The following is a 22,711-nucleotide window of genomic DNA, read 5'->3' as shown; positions in this document are numbered from 1 at the left end:
CCCCTAGAGCCTGGAGGGTCTACGCGTGCATTAATTACTTAGCCAGACACGCAGGCACCTCACTGCAGGTAAAAGATTAAACTTCTTGAATAGCCAATTCTAATTGTGTGGCCCTCCTAGAACTTAAAAGCTAATGAAACCTTTGTTTATTTTCCCTTTCCTTTTTCCTCTCCCTTATCTGATGGCTTCCTAATATACATATGGTATGGATTTTACTGAACTTACTCTGTTTATGGATGATTTATTATTTTATCTTGTCTCCTAATTGTTTAAAATTTCGGCTCTTGGCACTATGGACTGAACATTTTGCAATTTTGTCTAAATTGTGCCATGAATGACTAATGTATTTGTTCTGTTGTTCACCTTCTTTGTTTGCCTTGCCACCTTGGGTCCTCCACATGGACTTTGTTTAATTTATCTGTACTACATCACTTTGCATGTACAAAAACCTTGTAGCCTCAGTGGAAGAGCAAGTGCTCGAAACACGTGTCAGGCTACCCAAGTGCTAATTAAAACTACTACACCAACGTGGTCTTAACTAGTGTCTGTGCGCAGTGTGTTTGCAAAACCTGTGTTTAGTCCTACTTACCTGGTGGAAGACTTGGCAAGTACCGCCTCCCGCACTCACCTGCAGCGCTTCTCACCACACTTAAGCCTAACAGGTCCTTGCGCTGAACCTCGCCCTCCCCCCCCCCCCCCCCCTGCCAAATTTAGTTTTCTCATCTTGTGAAGTATCCTGTTGAGTGAGGGACTGGGGAAAAGCATAGGGAAATCTCCCTGACCATGTTATCCAGAGACTGTTCCCTTTGGACTTTCTCTGTGGGTAGCCAGAGGTGTAATCTGGGAATTTTGCATTCTCCAGAGATGCGTACAGGTCGATGTCCCCCATTCTGCAAAGTCCTTGGGTAAGATGTGTTCTTGCAAGCGCCACTCGTGCTCTATGGGTAGATGCAAGTCTCCCCCGAGTACGTCCGCCAGAGGATTGTGTTCCCCTGGAAAATGTTGCAACAGTAGTAACATGTTGTGTTTGAGTGCCCATTTCCAAATGTTCTGTGACAGTTTGGACTTCCCGGGAGAGTGAGTGCCCCAGTTTGTCCAGGTAATGCATAGCCATAGTGTTGTCTGTAAGGACCGGAAAAGTCTTCCCATGTAGCTGCATTCAAAAGGTTTCCAGGGTTTTGAACAGAGCAAGTAGTTCCAACAGATTGATATGTTTGGCTGCTACCGATTGAGAGCACATGTCGCGCACTGTCTGTTCTAGGAGGTGTGCTCCCCATCCTGACAGGGATGTGTCTGTGGTGAGAGTGGATTCCACTGGAGGAGTGGTGAAGAATTTTCCCTTCAGAAGGCTCTCCTTGCACCACCATGAGGGCTGTTGAGACAACTACTAGATCGTCCCACTAACCTCTTGCCCGACACCATTGGCTCGAGAGCCCCTCCTGCATAAGATGCACGCGCAGATGGGTGTGGGAAACTAGGAAGATGCAGGATGCCATCATCCCCAACAGCTGCATCATTTTGCATACAGTTACCCGACAACTGACTACATGCTGAGGAATCTTGAACAACCTGTTTTGAACCCTCTCGTTGGAGGGGAAGACAAGTCTGCCTTCTGTCCGAATTAGTGCTCCTAGAAACTGTTTGACATTGCTGGTGACCAGACTGGACTCTTCTCATTGATTAAGAACTCCAATTGAATAGAAGATCTAGAGTGTTTTGGGTGTTCTGCAGACATGCCTGGTACGAGTCTCCAGTTATTAGTCAGTCATCGAGGTAAGGGTACAATGGAATGGACCACCTGCACAGGTGAGCTACTGCCACTGCTAGTACCTTTGTAAATACCCTCGGAGCAGAGGCAATGCCGAAGGGGAGTACTTTGAGGTTATAGTTAGTGTTCTCCATCTTGAACCCGAGGTACAGTCTGTGCTTCTGGCAACATTGAAATATGAAAGTATGCATCTTTCATATCAAAGGTGGCCATGTTATCCCCCTGTTGTAGCAGTGGGATCAGCTCCTATAGAGTTGTCATCCTGAAATTGTGAGGTTTGACATACACGTCTGTAGGAGGCAGATATAAAAGAGGGTGCATGGTTAGATCCTTTTTGGATACAATTTTATTTTAATTTTACTTATTTATTGCATTTGTTACACGCTCAAACCCTAGGTTGTCACGGCGTAGTTACAGACATCTTTAGCATAGAAATTAGGAATATTCACTTACATATTTGCAGATCGAGAAGGTTACAAGAGTACATATTGAGGCATAGAATATTAATATACATAGCATGTTATGTTACAAAACAGGAGTCGACTTTATTCACAGTGATCGGCTCATGCTACCAATAGATAAATTGCCTATTAAACCTGGAACAACAGGTAAGGCCTATGGCGGCTGATTTTTACTAATATTGGTTGAATAGCCAGGTTTTTAAGATTTTTTGAATCCTGGCAGGTATACCTCGTTTTTGATGTTTAGTGGGAGGGACCAGGACTTGGAAGCGGCTACCTCCTGCTCTAGAGCATTTGCAGCTGGGGATCTGGAGGAGTGCATTATTATTGGATCTGAGCATCCTACTGGATGTTTTTTCTTGATGGCATTATTCAAATAAGTAGGGATTTTTTGGTGAGGCATTTGTATGTGACAATGTTTTGAATACGATTCTGGTCTAAATGGGAAGCCAATGTGCCTCCCTCCTGATGTAGGAGATGTGGTCGGTTGGAGTTTGCTAATGTTGGTGTTGGACGTTCCTAGTAATAGGGCATTGCAATAGTCCAGCGTTGATAGTATCAGAGCTCTAGCCACAGTAATGCAATTTGTAGGTGTGAGGAACTGGCAGCTTAATACAATTAATTTAGACGAGTATGATGTGGAGGATGAGAGTGCTGAGATGTGTTTAACCATAGTAAGGCTGGCATCCAAGTATACTCCTAATGGTTTGAAGTACTGGAATCATCGTGCAATCAATATTGACAGAGGAGTAATCTGGGAGAAGGGTACCTTTTTTGGTTTGGGAGCCCACAATGAGAATCTCTGTGTTCTCATTGTTAAGGCAGAGGCTGTTCAAGGCCATTCAGTTTTGGATAATGGCATAAACTTTATTGATGGTCAGTGTGTCCTGGTCATAGTTCCCTGAGATTGGTATAAGTATCTGGGTGTGATCTGCAAAATTGGTGTAGAGGACACCCATATCATCTAATGCCGAGAAGAGACGCTTCGCATATGTATTATATAAAATAGGTGAAGGGCATGAACCTTGGGGTACCTCTATGGGGACTGCTATAGGGTCAGCAGCATCTTGCCAAGGGTGACTCTGGACGTGCGTTCGGAGAGAAAGGATTTAACCCAAAGAGTAGCATTTTTGGAGAAATTAAAATCATTGGCTAGCGTGGTACATAATTTATCTTTGGTCTACAAGGTCACACGCTGCAGATAAGTCTAACAACAATAGTATGCAGTTTCCCCGAGTCTCTAATAGTGTCCATTTGGATTTTCAAATCAATGAGTGCCGTTTCTGTGCTATGGTTCGGTCTGAATCCAGATTGTCTGGCTCCCAGGAGCTGCTGATGTTCTAGGTGGGTTTGAATTTGTGAATATGCTATTGTATCTGTGATTTTGAGCAAGAATGGGACCGTAGTTATTGGTCAGTAATTAGTAGGCACAGCAGGGTCGAGTTTCTTTTTAAAACATATTTTAAGGAGCGGTGTGACCCATGCTTTTCTGATGCTGGCTGGGGCCACGTTTGTGTTTAAGGAAGCATTACCAAAATTCATAATGATGGGGGAGAGGGTAGATGCACATGCTTTAACTAGGTGGGCTGGGAAGGTATCCCCTTTGCAATTTGAGGCTTTCAGTTTGGCTATAGTGTTGTTCACTAAATCTTGGGTTACTGGTGAGAAATGGAATAGTGGATTCTTATGGTCATTAGTTTTTATCCGCTAATATTTTTCTTTTAATTACTATTTTCTTTTGTAGCAGATCAATTTTAGAGGCTAATGCATCTTGAATGGTGGTGCACCATTCTTTGCTAGTGTTAGTTGGGGAGGTGGCTGGGATAGGGTTTTCCCAACTCTTTGAGAATGGAGAACAATTCCTTTGAGTCAGAGGAGGCATTGCTTATAAGAGTGTTATATGCGTTTGCTTTATGCGTCATAATTGCTGCTTTGTAGATTTTGTTTGCAGCATTGAAGGCATTGGCGGAATCCGTATTGGGAGATTTTTTTATGGATATGTTCAAGTGAACATTTAGTGCGCCTTAGCGCTACTAACTCGTTGTTGAACCAGAAGGAAGTTTTTTTATCTGCGTGCCTCGTTTTAGTTGTAAGAGGTGCTAGTGAGTGAATTGTGGTGGTGAGGCATTTATAGTAGATGTCTGCCAAAAAGTATGGATTGTTACTAGTGACCAGATTGGTTCCTAAGGCTTTACTTAGGATAGGGTTTAAATTCTCCGCTGTGAGCTTACGGATATTTCTCATTTCGTAGGTATCCATTGTCTTGGTCTTGGGGGAGCATGTTTCATTACATGTGATGGTGAAGTTGATGCCATGATGGTCAGGCTAGGCCAGGGGTATAATTGTCTCGATAGCTTGAAGGGCTGAATGAATGGCTTCAGCTTTCTGGTATTGGTCATCATGAAAGTCTAGATTGAGGTCATCAAGGATAATACATTTAGTATTTGGTTTGATAAATGGGGATAGTAATAAACGGCATGTCAATGTCAGACTGGGAGTTAGAATTAGGTGATCTGTAAATCACCACAAAGTTAAAAGTCGATTTTTGACTGGTTGTGAAGTTGGCTAAGAGGATTTCGTAACCCATGATCTTAACTATAGGTTAGTTTTAACTATGATGGCTACAGCCCCTCCATGAGAGTTCGGTCTATCCGACCTAAGGATGGTATAGTGAGGTGGGATGGCAATGGCAAGCAGAGGTCCCGACGCTTGGTGGAGCCAGGATTCTGTGACTATTAGTAAGTCCAGTTGTTGATCAATGATGGGGTCCTGTATTTCGATGGTGTGGGCTCCTATTGACCGGGCCTTAATGAGGGTAGCTTTAAAGTTGACTGGGGGCTCGGTCTTAAGTACATTGGGAGTGGTCATAATCTGTGCGTCTCTAGGACTGGGAGATTGTTTAGTGACAACTGTTAAAGGTCTCTTGTGAAGATTAGTTTGGGAACCTACAATGGGTTTGGTCTGTGTAGCCGTAACGAAGGATAGATTATAGTGAGGGGTGTTTACTTTGGTGCGTGACCCAAGGCGATGGCACCTAGTGTTACCCGAATGGAGCTTGACTTGGTCTGTGTATGATTGGTAAAGGCTGAGTTGTAGCGGAGCGTGCTAGTTTTAGTACGTGATCTGAGACTATAGAGTCTGGCATTGCCCTGAGAAAGGCAAGAATATGATTTATCAGTAGTCTCTTATAGGGTTACGTTCCATCCTATAAGGGATGGTGATAGGATCAGGCTTATTGACACTTTTGGTGGCATTGTGAGTTTTAGCATAGTTCTGGATGGGCGGAAAAGGTGTGGTGGACAGTAGGAATGGTGTAGGGCAGCGGATGGGATGATGCCCGAGGCATCCTAGTCTAGTGAGGCCATTTAGATGGTTAATAAAAGGTCTTCCTATGCATGGTAGGCTATTGGGTACAAAGCAGAATGGGAACATAGTAGCAAGTAGCCACCCTAACATGGTTGAATTTTCTGTGAATGTTGCAATGATAGGCATACGCTATGTGTAGCAATTAAATGTAGCGCAAGTACGTGATCACCTACACATTACTTATGAATACAATATAGGCTTAGTTAGGCTATTAGAGTTTTCATTATTGCTAGGGGTAATATAATCATACAGTACATTATTTTATTGAGCAAGGCATAGACCTTATGAGATACACACTCAGGCTTGTGGGCTAAGTTAGAGAATAAGCAGTGTGATACAAAAGATGTAACGCAATGCACTTGCGTTAAACAGGCGTGCTGCAGCGCAGTACAAGTCGTATCGACATGAGAAGATTAATAAGATACAATTTACTTTAGCATAAATAGTATCCTGAGTAAGGCAGGCTGGGGCCCCAGGCGCAAGATTATGATTACTGGTTAAGAATGCCTTCTGATGTGTGACCAGAGAGAAGGCATAACTAACATTTAGTAACAAAGTAAAGTCAATGCGGCCCACAATTAGGCCACGTGGAGCACACTGTCAACTTGCTCAGTTAGGGTGTGCATATACAAGGGAGCAAATCAATTACATTCTGCAAATTATTCATTAGGTCAGGTTAGCTCGAATATGGCATACAGCTACAGTGCTATAAACATAAATGCAAAAGAACATAATAGATGTATACAATTTGGGCAAAGGCACACAATAAGACATGGTGTAGTAGGTGTGTTATACAACTACCCAAACGCAAGGCCGAATAGTTCGTTATGGCAGGATGTATACCATGAGATAGATCCGATGCATTGCTTAGTGAAGCGTAGGGAACTTGGTCAGCAGTTTGGGGATGATCAAAAAGTCTGAAGGTACAGAACGTTGTACTACGGTCCAAGGGCAAGGGATATCACAAAGAATAGTGGCAGTTTCGGCAAGTGTGCTTGTGGCTACACGTGACACTGGACATAAGGCGCAGCGAGGTATATAGAACGCAGTGATGTAAAAGGCTCACACTGTGTGCAAGGAGTTATAGGTAATCGCCTACAGCACCGTTATATAGAGGGAGATGCGGCACGTGCAGTCACCTATAGAGACGGTGGCAGTAGGGTTCAAGCGTCGAAGGGTGTTGGTATTATGAACAAAGCTCACCTTTGAGAAATAAAGCAGGGATTGGCACAGTGCAGCAAACAGGAGAGAAAACAGGGCCTTTACCTCGGCCTTCACCGCAGGACGGCTGCTGCCTTACAGTCACGGCTATAGGCTGATAAAGCGCTCATAACCTAGCAAACAAGACATACAGCCTCGGTTTCATGCCGCGTTGCGCCGCCCATTTTAGGATCAGGCTATGGCTCGGTGGCAACATGGTGGGATATTTCGATACAAGTTACATGTCCCAGGCATCAAGTAATTATCCAGCAGGTCTCACCCTATGTGGCTGGATGCTTGCAGATGCAGGTTTTATGCCATGGTGTGGAAGCGATCACGGTACTGGCTCCTTATTCCGGATGAGGTCGCTGCTGCAGGAGAGGAGGAGGGCTACTTACAATGGTTAAACAGGTTAAAGCAAATGAAAAAGTTTCTGTTTGTCTAGTACCAATCCCAATATACTGTGTGCCTGACCGTATATATATACTCAACTGTGTGTTCTGCTAAAGTTGAATTAAGTATTTCTCAATCTCCTATGCATCATGTATATATCACTGTATTCCTTTAGGCTATTGATCCCTGTAACCGGAGCATTGCTTCTGTCCATGTAACTAAGACATCTCCTTGAAACAGTGCCTCGATGCCTCTGGGCTGGACCAGGCTTTACAAATCCAAAAAATAAAATTACATATATTGATTAAATACCCTTGTTTAGCTGAAGTTCTGGGATGACCTTAATCGCTCCCTTCTGCAGCAGAATCTGGACTTCTTCTAACAGGATGTGTAGATGATCTGGCGACAGCCATCTGCTTGTAGGCAGGTGGTATCAGGGCAGCTGGAGGAATTCTATACAGTAGCCGCCGCTGATAGTTTGGAGGACCCACTGATCTGAGGTGATGTCCTGCCATGCGTGGGTGAAAGATGTTAATCATCCCCCTACCAGGGAAACATGGGAGGGGACATGCACCGCTTTGCAGTCTGGGTCAGGGGAGCCACTGGCTGCAGTTTCTCCCTCACCCTTGTCACGCTGAAGTCCCCTTTGTTGAGGGGTTTGAAAGCTGCCGAAGTGCCTTGTCCGGAATACCAAGGAGACCCTTCCATTCCATAGACACACAGCGATGAGCAGGAAAAGGACTGGCGGGTGTTAATGAGCCCCCCCCCCACAACCCCATTGAACTAAGGGCTTGGCCGAAATTTCATTGAGCAACTTCAAAGTTTCATGCTCCCTCTTCGCGATTTACAGGGCTTCATCTACCGCTTTGCCGAAGAGGGCAGAGTCTTCCACGGGTTTATTAATAAGTGACAAAAGTGTCTCTGGCCGCATGGCGCTTCAATAGAGTGCCATCTGCCATAAACCTTCTAGCAGTTTCTGCGGAGTCAAGGGTAAGTTTTTATGTTTTGCATCACGGACGCCCTTCATTCACCACTGCGAGAAGCTGTGATCGAGTAGGTTCTGGAACATTTTGCAGGCCTTTGTCCACTCATCCCCACTGCATGTTGTTATAGCTAGCCAGGAGTGTGGTGTTTGCTATACGGGTGCTGTAAGCAGCTGAGCAAATGATCCGATTTCCAATGGCATACCGTTTCTTGCAGTCCTTGTCGGGAGGTAACTCGGTACAAGTCAGTGAAACCCCCGCACTTTTCCTGGTTGTATTCACGACCAGGGAGTCTGGGATGGCATGTCCTCTGATGTATAGAGTATCAGAAGGTCCAGGGCGAAACACTTTCTCAACCCTTTGGTGGATGGCCCTAGTGATGGCATGCTTAGAGAGGCTAGGGACAGACACTCAGGAGGTGGTAGGACCCACAGTAACATCTACAGAATACGAAACAGAGACCCGCCTGCCTATGGACTCCTCGTCCGAGGAGACAGCGGGAGAGTGACTCTCAGCCTGCAGGGCGTTGGACGCGCACTGCTTGGTCCGACTGTCCTTAAGGTTTTGAGGACAAAAGAGTTCACAGGCCCTGCACCGCTGCTCGTCATGGTCACTGCCTAAGAGTGTCCTTCCAGGGAAATGTGCAGTTACACATAGGACAACATTTAAAACAAGTTCGCTCCAAAACAGAGGGAAAAAGCAGCCAGACAAGAAAAGGAAGAAAAGGAAGGGTAGAAAGGAAAACGAAATCTCGGATATAAGTGTCAGTAGAAAAACATATCCCTGCTCTACCTACTGTAAGGCCGGGCCTGAGGGCCAAGGCAGAGAAAACAGTAGTAGAGTCGCCAGAGGCGCAGAACCGGCAAATAGGACCAGCTGTTGGGAGGGTCGTCTAACAGTCATCGAGGTTGTCAACCAATGTGTGCGCAAAACATGAAGGAACAGAAAATAAAAAGCAACTGACTACAACGGTGAAAAAAATACAATCTCCGGGGGCCTCGACGTTTGAAAGATTTTGGGTACACTACATGTCGCGTTGGGGATAGTGTTACAGTCAAGCCCATGTCGACGTCCCTTTTCGATCTTCGGGAAAAAGATGCAATACTCTGCGATTACCATTAGATTTAAGATTATATGCACATGTGATTCTAAGCAGATTCACAAGCATCAGAAATTATTTTATATTATGATGCTTTTATACTGCACCAATCAATGCTGTAGTAGTCTTACAGAGTCAGTACCTTGTCCAAGAAAATAGTGTATTGTGCCCCCACCCGCAGTAAAAAGACTGTAGTCTATGGAGAAAGAAAAGAGGAAAACGGGGCAAAATGCGAAAGGAAGAATCGGATCTGTCCAGCAGAGTACTTCTTCAATGCAATCTATAGTAACGAAGATATAGAAAAGAGATGGATGATTAATAGGATTAAACTCAGCAGGTTATTAATCCATGCACAACAAGATGGAAATGGAAGGAGATGCTGTTTCACTTGAATGAAGTATGTTTAAAAATCTAGGATCGTGTTCAGAGCGCTTCCACAGATGGAGTGGAGCCGACACATTCAAAGAACGAGATGGAGGGGAGCCGATACATTAGAAGTATGGCATGGTTAAATATTATATGTATGAAACCTCTGGAACCACCAAGCTGGGCTCTGTTGGTAGGTTTAAAGTGTTTCACTGTCTCATGAACTGCGGCTACTTTCTGCCGCTGGAGGGAAGACATGAGCCAGAGCTCACTCCAGGGTGGAGTCTAGGAACTTGATCCTCTTAATGGATTACAAGGACAATGTTGAGATTTTGTTACACACATTCTATGTGAGGGCTTGGGAAGTCCAGCATGTTAGCAGTAGGCAGGGCTTCTCATAGGTTTGTACTAACCCATCCAACCGTAACATGGAGCAGTCAAAGCTTAATTCTCAGAGGCTGTAGGGGCTAGTGAAATACAGGTTACACTCGCATAAGGACACAATTAAGGAACATCCACACAATATACTACTGAAAATATACTCTTTATATAAAGTGGTGCATAAAAAGAAATATCTACAAAAAGGCAATTACTCAAAATCAGAAATAGACAATTTAAACAGTACGATGACCCCTATAGATCACCAGAAAACAACCCAAAAAAAGAAATCGGCAATTCTTAGCAGGTAAATAAAACAGATTAGATTCAAAGTTGGCCCATAACAATGTCAATAGGCAGATACAACACCGATCCGAAGGCACCAAATAGATAACTTCTGGTCCAATTCCATGAATTACAAACAAAATAAAAGATCCATGTAGCAGCAATGCTGAAGTCATGTATTAAATATCTTGACTGCTTAGTTCCATTGTTTCAGAGCATAGCCACATTGACACTGGTGCATCAGTGAGAGATGAAGTTAGTCATGGAGCAGCTCCTATAAAGGAAAATTTGGTAAGAATCATGTTCCCTTTTGGGCTACAGTTCCGGCACAATACCCTGCACATAGTTATCACTGTGGAGGAGGTCTTTGTTTATGACTGCATCTTCTTTAACCTCAGAGGTGTCCAGGTCTTCTGCATCTTCTGCCCGGGCAAGGATCTACAATTGAATAATGATTGGAGACAAGAGGAATCGCCAAAGATCGATTATGGATGCAAACGGATGAAGTGGAGGGAGATTTTTGTCTCATCTTTGTCCTCCGTGTTGGGAATTTCAGAGCTGGACACTAGGAATGGTCTCCTGGCTAAGACTGGATACACTGCAAGGAGACCGTTTTAGGTCTTTCAATTCTATATGAAGATAATGAGGATAAGGTTTTGAGGGGCTTTAGAATGTCTGCTCTGTGTGCCTACATTGTTGGTGTTTGGGGCCAGTATTGGGGGAAGGGAGGCCGGCGATGGAATTTGGGGTGTTGGTCATGCAGACAGCACTAGTTTTGTTTTTTTCATCCCCTGTGAGACAAAGGTGGTCGTGATTGGGAGGTAGGGATGGGCTGGATTAAGCGATAACTGAATGTTTCTCTTTCACAGGGAGTCAGGGAAAGGAATAAAAGGAAAGGATTTGTAAGTAAGGAAATATGGCTACTGTTTGTTGCACACATGCAGGAGATGACAGAGCCCCCTCCCTTCTGGTTGTAGGGCATGTTGAGATCTGGATCCTAAAGCCAGAGTGGGAGTGTAAGAAGGTCAGGAACTCGATCCCAACGAATGCGACTAGGTTAGCCCAGTGCCTGCTGCTTGGTCTTCAACTATGCATCCCCCTTATGATCTGTGAAGGCAAACTATCCAGACGAGGTGCAGTATAGATTAAAAGTACAAGGAGCAGACCTGGTGATGCATCTTGAGAGGAACAAAAATTTGTTGGCAAAGAACTACACCGAAACTCATTATTTGCCTAACGGTCAAGCAGTAACAACTAGCCCTCCAATTTTGCTTAGCCTACCATTGAGATTCAACGTTCCCTAGTATGTCATCATAATGCTCTGACTGCATGACAACTTTTTCCTGGCAAGCGTAGTATTTGCCATCTAAGGGGCATCTCTTTTTCTACTGTGCGAATAATGGCCGATGTGCGAATAAAGATCTGTGTACCTGATGAAGGTGGTCTCCATCTATTCATATACCACCGAAACGCCAACTAATCACAAGTGATAACTGCAGGCTCTGTTTTCCCCTGCTTTTTATCACTGTGTCCATGCACGCGTCATAGCGGTAGGCGTTGTACACCCCTTTCAGCCTGTGTCATGATTCATGCCAGCTTATGTAAATCACTAAGTGTACATTTCAATTCCACAAATGTGTATTTGTGTGACACTGTTAATATTGTTGTGATTTCTAACTAAAAAGTATGATATTGCTCTATACATAGCAATCATTGTTTGGTGCATGACCTATGCCATTGATTTAATTTAAGCCCAATACACAACACTTTGTGTGTGAATGTTTATGTTGATGTTCTTTTTAGCCGGAATTAGGCCTTACACACAGCATTCATTGCCTAGTGCATGACCTGTGTCATTTATTTTGATTCACATTATCCCTAAAACAAGTAAGGGTCAGCCAGGGTTAGTTCTATCTCTATTAACTATCTTGGCATATATATTTTTTCTGCCAACATTAAACCATTTTTTCGGCAGCATACATATGCTATTTGCATATGTATAGTTTATTATGGGGTTGTACCCCTACTTTCGCTAATTTTTGTATAAACTTTACTTCCATTGACGGAATTGGTCAACCAGTGTTCTCTCTTTGTTTGTATAAATTGTGTTGTTTATTTATGTATTTTTTTGTTACATTATGTACTCATTGAACTGTTATTCTTTTTGCTATAAACTAAAAAATAAAAGAAAGTTTATTTTTCTATACTAAGTGTACCCACTTTACTCTCATAAGGTTATTTTGACTGGTGAGATACCAATAAATTCAATATTGGCAATCTGATATATACTGTTGTTTAGGCTACCAGTTGAAAAAATACTGACAGCTATATAAATGATGCTTTCAACTTAGTTCGATCAGGAACACCCTTGTGTTTTAGATAGTCTTTTGCTCCATTTAGTTCCTGAACGTGTGGGAGTTCCTCTTTTGTATACACAGGAACTCGATCCCATCAGGGGGGACAGGTATACCTCCCGTTCTGGGGTCGAGGCCTTCCAGGGCACAAGCCGAAGTGAGCCCTGCCCAAGAGGCACGATGAGGGACTCTGGTTGGGCCCCGGTCCCTGAAGCCCCCTATATGAGTCAGGACTTTGGCAACATTTTCAATCACACAATATGCATTCCGACAAATTACTTTGCCAGAATTATTTGTGTATCTTTTCAGAACTCCAAGGACCAGAATGCTTAGGAGGCACACAAGCGAACCGTAGGAAGAAATAGGTGGTCCCGATTTTTGCTAAAAAGCATCCTCACACTAAAATACTAGCATCTCGCAAAACAAATATTTACTGTGGCTAAAGCAGACTAGCAGCACATCAAACTAACAGCATCCACCGGCAATAGAGACCAATTCAAATTCTGCATGCAGGAAGGGGGCGGGGCTAAAAGGGTATTTAATGATTCCCCACGTGATGACACAAGCCCTAGGAAGAGAATAGAGGGCGACTGTGCCCCACAGAGTCAGGTGAAGAGCAGAACCAATGTGAAGGGAAGCACAAGAACAGGAAAAGGCAGGTATAAAAGGCCTGCAGAAGCACAGCATGGTGCAATGTATTCTGGTGGAGTCAGGAGGCGTGAAGGAAAACTAAGAAATCAACAAGAAGGCAGGAGGAGGAGCAGGGTGCCGAGGAGTTTCTGGTGTTGCTGGAGGTTATTACAGGTGAGGTGGTGATTGTGAGAGTGGTACCAAGCTCGGAGGATTGAAGCTGTGAGTGGAACAGTGGTTGTGAGAGTGTATAGTACTGGGAGAGAGAGAGGAAGGGGAGGAATTTTGAGGGGGGTTGGGGAGAGGAACAACAGATAGCTGGGAAAATATGACTGAGGGAGCGTAGGGCTAAAGTAGGAGGGAGAGTCAGGAGTAGGAAGAGCAGGGAGAAGAAAGAACGAGAGCAAAATAGAAAGGTACAGTGTGGCATTAGTTGGCACAATCTACCATCCTTTTGAAAAACCACCATGAGTTGATTTCTAGAGTGCAGAAGACAGTGAGTCAGAGAAGGTCATGGCCTTTATGCCCTTCCCAAATGGTATACTAAGTAGTAAAAGAACAAGTAACTTACCCCTGGTAACGTTCTTTCAACTGGATGTTCCTCCCACGTATTCCTCATCTTTTGGCACATGTTGTCCAGCTTCAGCTGCTTCAGGAAAATAATTTCGGCAGAGGGCGCTGTGCAACGACTCAATGTCCCTCAAAGGCCTCCATCGGGGATGATGTCATAGAAGGCATATATAGTATGCGCAGCGCCTGTTGGCTTCAGTTCTGTTTTTCCCCTTTAACAGCAGAAATACCCACAAAACGCAGGAGTGACCGTACTCAGCCTTGATGGAACAGAAGCTGTAAAAGCACAAGAAACTTTACTGAGGCGTAGGATGGGAGGGCGATGAAGAATACGTGGAAGGAACATCCAGTCAAAAGAAAGTTAACAGGGGTAACTCGTTCTTCGAATGGATTGTGTCCTCCCACGTATTCCTCATCTTTTGACAAACTCCCACAGCAGTATTTGATTTGGAGGAGGGAGTAGAATTTGATTTCATATATTTTCAGGGACCGAATGCAGGACTGCCCTCAATGGTACCATGCCAATCGAGGGAAGATTCCATGAAATAATGTTTTGTGAATGTGTGGATACTAGACCACGTTGCTGCTTCACAAATGTTCTTAATTGGTACGCCCCTTTGCAGGGATGCAAAGGTAGCTATGCCCCTGGTGGAATTGGCCCTTAAACCTTCCAGAGGTTATTTTCCTGCCAACCTGTAGCATTCTGAAATGGCCAGAATGATCCATCTGAACAACGTCTGCTTAGAGACACGCTGTCCTGGCTGGAGGCGAGGTCTCACGTGAGTGACCATTTTAAAGCCTCTGCTGCTTTTTAGCTTAGAATTTGATGGACTTTTAATTGTATCTGATTGCATTTACTTTTTGCCTTATGATTATGTTTTAAAATACTTGAGTCTTGCCGCGCGCTGCTAGCTCGCTAAATTGTGTTATTAGGACCTACACTGTCATCTTTCTGTTTGAGGAGGCGGGGCACAGAAACCACGCGTCTTCCACTCTGGCATTTTTGCACTGGAGAGAAGCAGGCGTGCCGTCAGCGTGCCGAAGGCACGCTTAAGGCAAGTCCGACTGTGCCCGACCATGCTAGGATTGTGCTGGAAGGGCACAAGGATTTCTCGGGCTAATCTACTTGCTCTGTCTCCCCCTGGCACTTGCTTTCCAACAGGCTGGGTGGTCATCCCCACTATTTCTACTTTTTGCTCCAATACTGATGACCACCTATCCTTTTTACAGTCGTCGTTAGGTGATCTCAGATTATTGCTTCTCAATACAAGATATTTACCTGCTCAAGTAGATGACATACCATGTAATATCTGATCGCCTTCCTGATCTTTTTTTTGTGACTGAAACCTGGTTGCAAGAGTCTTCAACTCCTGTGCTGAATCAAGCCATACCAGAGGGTTTCTCTATCATTCAGGCCGACTACCCCCCTCTGCAGAAGGGAGGGAGGTTAGCTGTCATTTTCAAAGACCATCTAAAAGTCACTAAACTGGTCTGTCCTGTTAACTTGGTTATGGAATCTCTTTTGATGTGCTGTACTTTAGCTCCCTCTCGTGTATGCCATTTTGTACTCATTTATCACCCGCCTGGGTCCTACAATGGGCGTTCTTGAGTCTCTATTGGATACTGTGGCTGAACTACATTCACAACTCTCCAACCATGGAAGATTATAACTTAAAACTTAATAAACCTCATACTTCAGCACTTAGCTCCTTTTTTAACAGTATGGCTGATCTGGGTCTTGTGCAACTTGCCCTAGAACCTACTCACACGTTGGGAAATATTCTTGACTTAGTGTTCGCCAATGAAGCCCTACTGGCCACTTTTTTAGTGGAACCAGTACTTTGGTCTGACCATCATCTGGTTTCCTTTATTCTTAACAGGGCTAGTACCTACTGAAAGATAGCCCTCATGAAAAAATTGCAACAAGTTGGCGCTCAGTCGACCTGACAAGTTTGATATCTATTGTCAAATGGAAAGGGTGTGAGGCACCTGTACCCACATTACTAGGGCTTACCAATGTGCTCTGTACTGTGGCTGACTTAGTAGCCCCTTTACGGCTTATTCAGCCTCAGAAACTCCTTTCACAGCCTTGGTTCACTGAAAATCTCAGATCACTTTGCCTTAACATGAGACGAGCAGAACGCAAAGGCAGCGAACGTATGATCCCAGTTTAAAAGTGTGCTATAAATCATGTGCCACTGTTTACTTTTCAGCTATTTTGGCAGCAAAAAAAGCTTTTTCTGCTCAGAAAACCGAGACCTAAAACACTTTTCAGTGTGGTTAGATATTTCTCATCTACAGCTAGATTCACCCCCTCAGTACCTCTGTAATAGTCTGGCTTTATCATTTATTACAAAAATTGATAATACACACTCCAATATTGCTAAGACTTTAATGCAAATTACTACTGTGGCTTCTAACTGTACGGTTGACCTCAACATTGCATCTGGATCCCCTATCCATATGAACCAGCCAGTCCCTGAGGGATGGTATACATTTCCCCTGTTCACTCAGTCAGATGTTCATACTGCTATTTGCTGTATCAAATCTGGGTCTCCCTCTGACGCCATTCACTTGGCTGTTATGAGAGACATGTCCTCTGAATAATTTGTTGAGATCACTGCTGCAGAAAATAACTTGTCAAACTGGCTTTATCCCTTCCAAACTCAAGGCCGCCACAGTGATACCGTTGCTTAAGAAACCTGCACTTGATCCTTTGGTGTCATCCAATTACCGTACTATTTCACTTCTTCCATTTCTTATGAAACTTTTTGAGTCTCTTGTTTCTCCTATGATATCATCCTTTATGGAATCCACCTGGATTTTTGATCCTGACCAATCTGGTTTCAGGCCAGGTCGGGGGACCGAGAGCGTCCTGCTCTCTATCTTGATGATAAAGCCAGGCTGGTTGATGCAGGAGGGGTGTGTGCCCTGATTCTATTAGATCTGTCGGCATCATTCGGCACCTTTGATCACCCCACCCTGGTTGACCGCATGGCCCAAGTTGGAATTTCAGGCGAGGTTCACGCCTGGTTTACCTCCTTCCTGGCCGACAGAACTCATGTTCTCTCACTTCCCCCCGTTTCTCTCTTCTATTTTTTCTCTTCTTTGTGGTGTCCCTCAAGGCTCGGCCCGGTCTCCCATTCTCTTCAATATTTACATCTGGACTCTTGTGTGTCTCATCCGCTCCTTCAGCATCAGATGTTACTCATACGCCGACGACACTCAGATCCTGATCCGTTTAGATCTTGATCGGACTGAGATGTCGTCGTGCCTGCGGGGATGTCTGGCAGCCATGGGAGATTGGATGAACCACAATTGGCTGAAGTTGAATGGGGACAAGACTGAGGTGCTGGTAGTAGGATCCCCTCCTGACCCTTCACTCTGGGTGCCTTCTGTCTGGCCGCCTTCTTTGGGTCCCCTTTCGGTCCAGCCGATAAGGTGAGGAATTTGGGGGTAATCATTTCGGCCTCTCTTGCCACCGAGTCCCAGGTTGCCGCTGTTTGTAAAGCAGGGCATTTTCATTTAAGAATTCTCAGGAAGGTCCTTCCGCTAATTCTTGTTCATCTTCATCCTCCTGTTGTGGCTGCCCTTGTACTAAGTTGGCTAGACTATTGTAATTCCCTTTATTTATCCCAACCAAAAGGGACTCATTCAGCGGCTTCAATGGTTACAGAACATGGCTGCTCGGGCCACCACCGGTTCTCCATATGGTGCTCATATATCTCTGATGTTACGGTCCTTGCACTGGCTACCAGTTGCCCAGCGCATTGTTTTTAAAACTTTATGTCTGATTCATCGTGCTCTGCAAGCCCAAGGGGCTGAATATCTGTGCGCTATGTTAACGCAATACCTTCCGATGTGGTCTATGTGTTCGGCAACAGTTGGCTTAATTGTCGTCCCTGTGTTTCAACGCTTGCGCTGTGATGGGCGTGCTTCCTCTGTTGCGCATGCCAACTCTGGAATGGCCTGCCGCTGTATTTGAAAAATTTGGAAAACCACCTTGCCTTCAGAAAGGCATTAAAAACGTATTTGTTCTACGATTATGGCTGTCGTGTTTACTGACCTCTCTCCTTCTCAGTGCAATGCCACCTTCGGCAAACGTGCACTTAATAAATACACCCAACATAACATAACAGCCTGACCCAGTTTATGATCCGTACATCCAATAAAAAGTTGGTCATCAATGCGTAGTTTTGACATTCTAGATATATAAAAGCTTAACGCTCTATGAGGGTCTAACCTATGTAGTCTTTCCTCCTCCTTGCCAGGATGAGATAGGGGGTGGGGGGTTGGCAAAAATGAATGTTTCACCCTTAGAACAACTCTATCCTTGCGGAAGATAGCAAAGGGTGCCCTGGACGAAAGTGCCTGCAACTCGCTCACTCTATGGGCTGATGTTCGAGCTACCAATAAAATTGTTTTAAAGAATAACAACATTAAGGGACATGATTGTAGAGGTTCAAAAAGTGCACACATTAGGAATTTTAGAACCAAATGAAGGTCCCAGTCTGGAACCTGGAACATAGATGGAGGGAAAACAGCGAGCCCCTTTAGAAATTACGATGGACAGCACCGCCTAGTAGCCTTTACTAGTACCAATCTGGAGCCCCAAATTGGCTAAAGATAGTAGAAAGGATACAACATGTGGTGTTTTACACATAAAAGGATCCATATCATTTTCTCTGCACCAGTTGCAGAATTTATAACATTGTTGCCGCCTTCTGGCTGAAAGCAAAACCTCTATTATATCATTCGAGAGGTCCCAATACTTGTATCTCAGTCTTTCAGAAACCAAGCGTGAAGACTGAGTGTTTTGACCTCTGGATGGAGAACCTGACCTTCCTCTCGCGGGAGAATGTCCTCTCTTCGTGGTAGAGGTATCAGAGGACAGATTGACATGTCCAGAAGGTCGGGTACCACGTCCTCCTGGCCCAATCCAGGGCAATTAGGATCCTGTGTTTCCCGAACTTTCTCAACCTCCTGATCACTTGAGGAATGACAGGGACTGGAGGAAACGCATACAGGAGCGGAAATTCCCAGTCCACTATGAACGCGTCTCCTAGAGCTCCTCTTGGGGGAAATTCCCTGGAGCAATATAGTTTGCACTTCCGGTTGGCACCGGTCGTAAACAGATCTACTTGTGGGGTTCACCAAAGGGTGAAGATCTCTTGAAGGACTTCCTGAGCTAGTACCCACTTGTGGAAGACTGTGCTCTGCCTGCTCAGAGCATCCGCTGTCGTGTTTCTCCTCTAGGTAGGTAATACATGGCCACTGATGTCCATCATTATCAGGACATTCTTTCCCAGTACATAGGGCAGACAGACAGACCTTCAGCGCTAGTCTGATTGCCCTCAGCTCCAAAACATTGATATGTAGTTTGGATTCCGATGGAGACCAATGACTGTCATAGTTGGTATGGGCTCCCCACCCCGTGAGGCATCCGTCACCACTGTTGTCTCCGGCTATGGTTGTCAAAAAGGTTCTCCCTACAGAATACTGTCCTCGCAGGCCCACCACAACCTGTGCGACCCTGGTTGTGACCTGACGTAGGTCCGACATTCTTCCTGAGAACTGGGATCATCGAGTTCTTAGAGCCCAGTGAAGGGATCTCATTCTGAGGCAGGCCTCTGGCACCAGGAAAATGCAGGATTCCATGAGGCTGAGCAACCTCAAAAAATAAATAAATAAAATATCGAAGGACAATAGATTGTGGGCATTCGAAACTTGGTAACCCTCTGAAGAATGTCTTGAGCCTTGACCACACGTGGCAAGCTCTTTCCCAAGGGAGTATCCTGTACAGCGCCAATGAACTAAGTTTTGGAGATGGTGTCATACAGGACTTCTTGTAATTGAAGGAGAAGCTCAGTCTGTGGAGAGTGTGGCAGGTGACGTCGAGATGATCCCGGATTTGTTCGGGAGAACGTGCCTTGATCAGCCAATCGTCCAGGTAGGGGTAGAAGTAAATCCCCTCTCTCCCGAGACCCACTGCCACCACCGTCATCAGTTTGGTGAAATTCCACAGGGCGGAGATTAGCCCGAATGGCATAACTCGAAACTGATAATGAAAACCACAACTGCGAACCTCCGGTATTTTCTGTGCTTGAGATGGATTGGCACATGAAAATAAGCATCATGAAGGTCCAATGACACCAACCAATCCTGGAGTTGGAGGGCCTGAAGGATCTGAAAAAGTGTGACCATCTTGAACTTGTCCTTCCTGAGGAACTTGTTCAAGTATCTCAAGTCCAAGATGAGTCTCAGTCCTCCATCCTTCTTAGGTATTAGGAAATAAGGGGAATACCATCCCTTGTTCCTATCCGCTACAGGCACCTTTCTCTAGCAGGGTTAAAACCTCCTGCCCAAGGAGCGAATCCGGAATCCTCAAAGAGTGGTTCCCTGTGGATTGCTCTGCGGTCTCCTTAAAAACGAGAGGCAGTAACCATGGGCTACTGTTTCTAGACCCCAAGCATCTCAAGTAATATCTTGCCATTCTTCCAGCTACTGAGACAGCCTGCCCCCCACTGGTGAACTGTGACTTAAGACCTCAGAGAGGTTTTGAGGCAGCTGATGCAGTGGCCAATGGTAAGGGAGCTACTGCTTGAGCTGCCTTTGCACCCCTTCCTCATCCACCACAATAACATTTTCTTTGGCCCCTTTGACTGGCCATTCCTCTCACTCTTCCAACTGAGGAGTAGTAGAAAAAAGATCTACCCCTCCAAGGTTGTCCGCTAGGTCGAAAAGGCTGAAGTGGTCTAATAGCAGCACCTAAAGATGTGGATGCCGCTTTGAGGTCTGCAATTTCTCAAGACTCTTGTCAGCCTTGTCATCAAAAGGCATGTTGAGTTTGGATAGCACATCCGGTGCAAAACCAGACTTACGCAGCCACGCAAACCTGCGCATAACGGTGCTGGTAGCCATGGCTCTGCTGATTCTATCAGCAGAATCCAAACCGGACTGAAGAGACTCGCACATGGCTTCTTTGCCATTTCTAACTACGGCTAAGAAGCTGTCTCTTTCATCCCCTTCGGGAAGGTGCTCCGCCGCCATGGAAATGCAGTCCCATAGAGTGAACGTAAACTTTGCGAGGGCGCAAGTGGAGTTGGCAGAACTTGAGTTGCCTACACGATGCATCTGCATGCTCCCCAGCCTCTGGTTTCCCAAACTCTAGTTCAGGTGAGCTATCCACCCCACTTGCAGTCTGCAGATTATCACAGAGGTCCCTCATCCTGGACTCTTCCGCAATGAAACTCTCTGGTACAATAGGCGTACCATATTGTAGGCTAAATAGGGCCTCTTCCTCAGACTGCTCCTCTTCTTCAGAAATTGAAGAGACTTAAAAAAGTCTTTCCTAGGTAGTGCAACATTGGTTTTGTCAGAAATCATGGTTTTTGATAGTACTGGCTTTGACAATGTAGTAGTTGTCAATGTTTTCTTTATTGGCACCATTGGTTTAAAGGGGGCCTTCTTTTCGACTTCGACGAAGAAGAGTGCTGTGAGCCACTCCTCGACCTGCACCGCTTGGCCTTCTTCCTGCGAGGAGTCAGTCGAAGTTTTTTCTTTTTTTTTAGGGATTTTGCCTACCTTCAGCTTCCCCTTCCGTTCCCTCAAAGCCTTTCCAGTCACAGACTGGCACTTGGAGCAATCAGAGGTGTCGTGGTCTGCTCCGAGGCACCACAAACAGATTCGGTGCAGATCAGTCAGTGACATTTTTGATCTGCAATCCCAACACTTTTTAAAACCGGACTTGAGTCGTCGGTGTCGATGATGAAGACATCTCTATGTCGAAGTTTTAACAAAGACGTCACAAGTTTACAAGATGTGAAGAAGCGTGCTGTATTTCTTCGAAGCTGTCGCGGAAAAACTGAAGTGAAGCCAACGGGTACTGCACCTGCTATATATGCCTTTGATTACCTCATCCTCGACTGAGGCCTTCGAATCGACGCTGTTGATGCACAACACACTGTGCCGAAAAAATAATTCCAAAGCAACTGAAGCTGGACAACATGTCAAAAGATGAGGAATACGTGGGACGACAATCCATTCTAAAGAATGGATTAACTGTTGTAAGTCTTAAAGATCCATTCTGGGGGGGGTTGGAAAATCTTGGCTAGGGGAGGGAGCATACAGGAGGGAGTAGAGAGAAGAAAGAAAAAGAGTGAAAGAGAGCAAGAGCAAAAGAGAGCAAGAAAGAGGGAAAGAGCAGAAGAGACAGAGCGAGATGCCTTAGATGGCACCCTTTGCTTACCCATGAAAAATTTGACAAAAACACTTTTTCGACAATGAAGACCCTAGAACTATCCTTTGAAGTTTGTGAAATGATAGGGAATAAACTGAGTTCTTGCCATTGAGAGGGTTGAAACCGGGTATCCACTCTTGTTTCTCCTATTCAAGTTGTCTGTGGAGCCATTTGTAGCTCAAGTAAGTGGGGCGTGTGGAAATATAGGTAATAAACAGGGAAGTCCCATAAAATGTGTTTTTTGGCAGACAATATTTTAAGATTAAGGACCCTGATACTCTCCCCACCACCCCCACCCCAATGTAGCCACAGAGGAAAAAGCTAGCTTCCAGAAGTCTCAGGTTTTAAAGTTAACACAACTAGGTTAGATATATTCAATTTGGCTTGGGGGGAGAGATTATGTCTCTTTCAAATGGTTAAGACATCTGTGCATTACTTGGGAGTGTACTTAATTTCAAACATGTCTCAATTATCCGTGCATATTTAAAGTTGAAAGCGATCCAACATTATTTTGATTGGGGAAGAGATTGTACAATACCCAATGGACAGGCTTGCCATAGTAAACATGAATGTTCTACCAAAGTTGCTATAACTGTTTCAAGCACTGCCTATTCCTAAA

The 22,711-nt window shown here is 44.8% G+C and overlaps 1 protein-coding gene across 5 annotated transcripts in view; it reads right to left on the bottom strand.

The window, feature by feature from the left end:
• Positions 1-2,086: 2,086 nt before the first annotated feature.
• LOC138526886 (uncharacterized protein ZSWIM9-like) overlaps positions 2,087-22,711 on the bottom strand; it is a 1,119,771-nt gene continuing 1,099,146 nt past the window's right edge. For all 5 annotated transcript variants that reach the window (XM_069637699.1, XM_069637688.1, XM_069637681.1 and 2 more), the window contains one exon: positions 2,087-22,711. This exon is cut by the window's right edge and continues 18,927 nt beyond it. The gene's annotated coding sequence lies outside the window, so the exon portion shown is untranslated.

This window comes from Ambystoma mexicanum, chromosome 1q (assembly GCF_040938575.1).
Source record: "Ambystoma mexicanum isolate Mex_15411 chromosome 1q, UKY_AmexF1_1, whole genome shotgun sequence".
Lineage (NCBI taxonomy): Eukaryota > Metazoa > Chordata > Amphibia > Caudata > Ambystomatidae > Ambystoma > Ambystoma mexicanum.
Note: the sequence above shows the minus strand (reverse complement) of the source record. Positions and strands in the feature narration are given on the sequence as shown.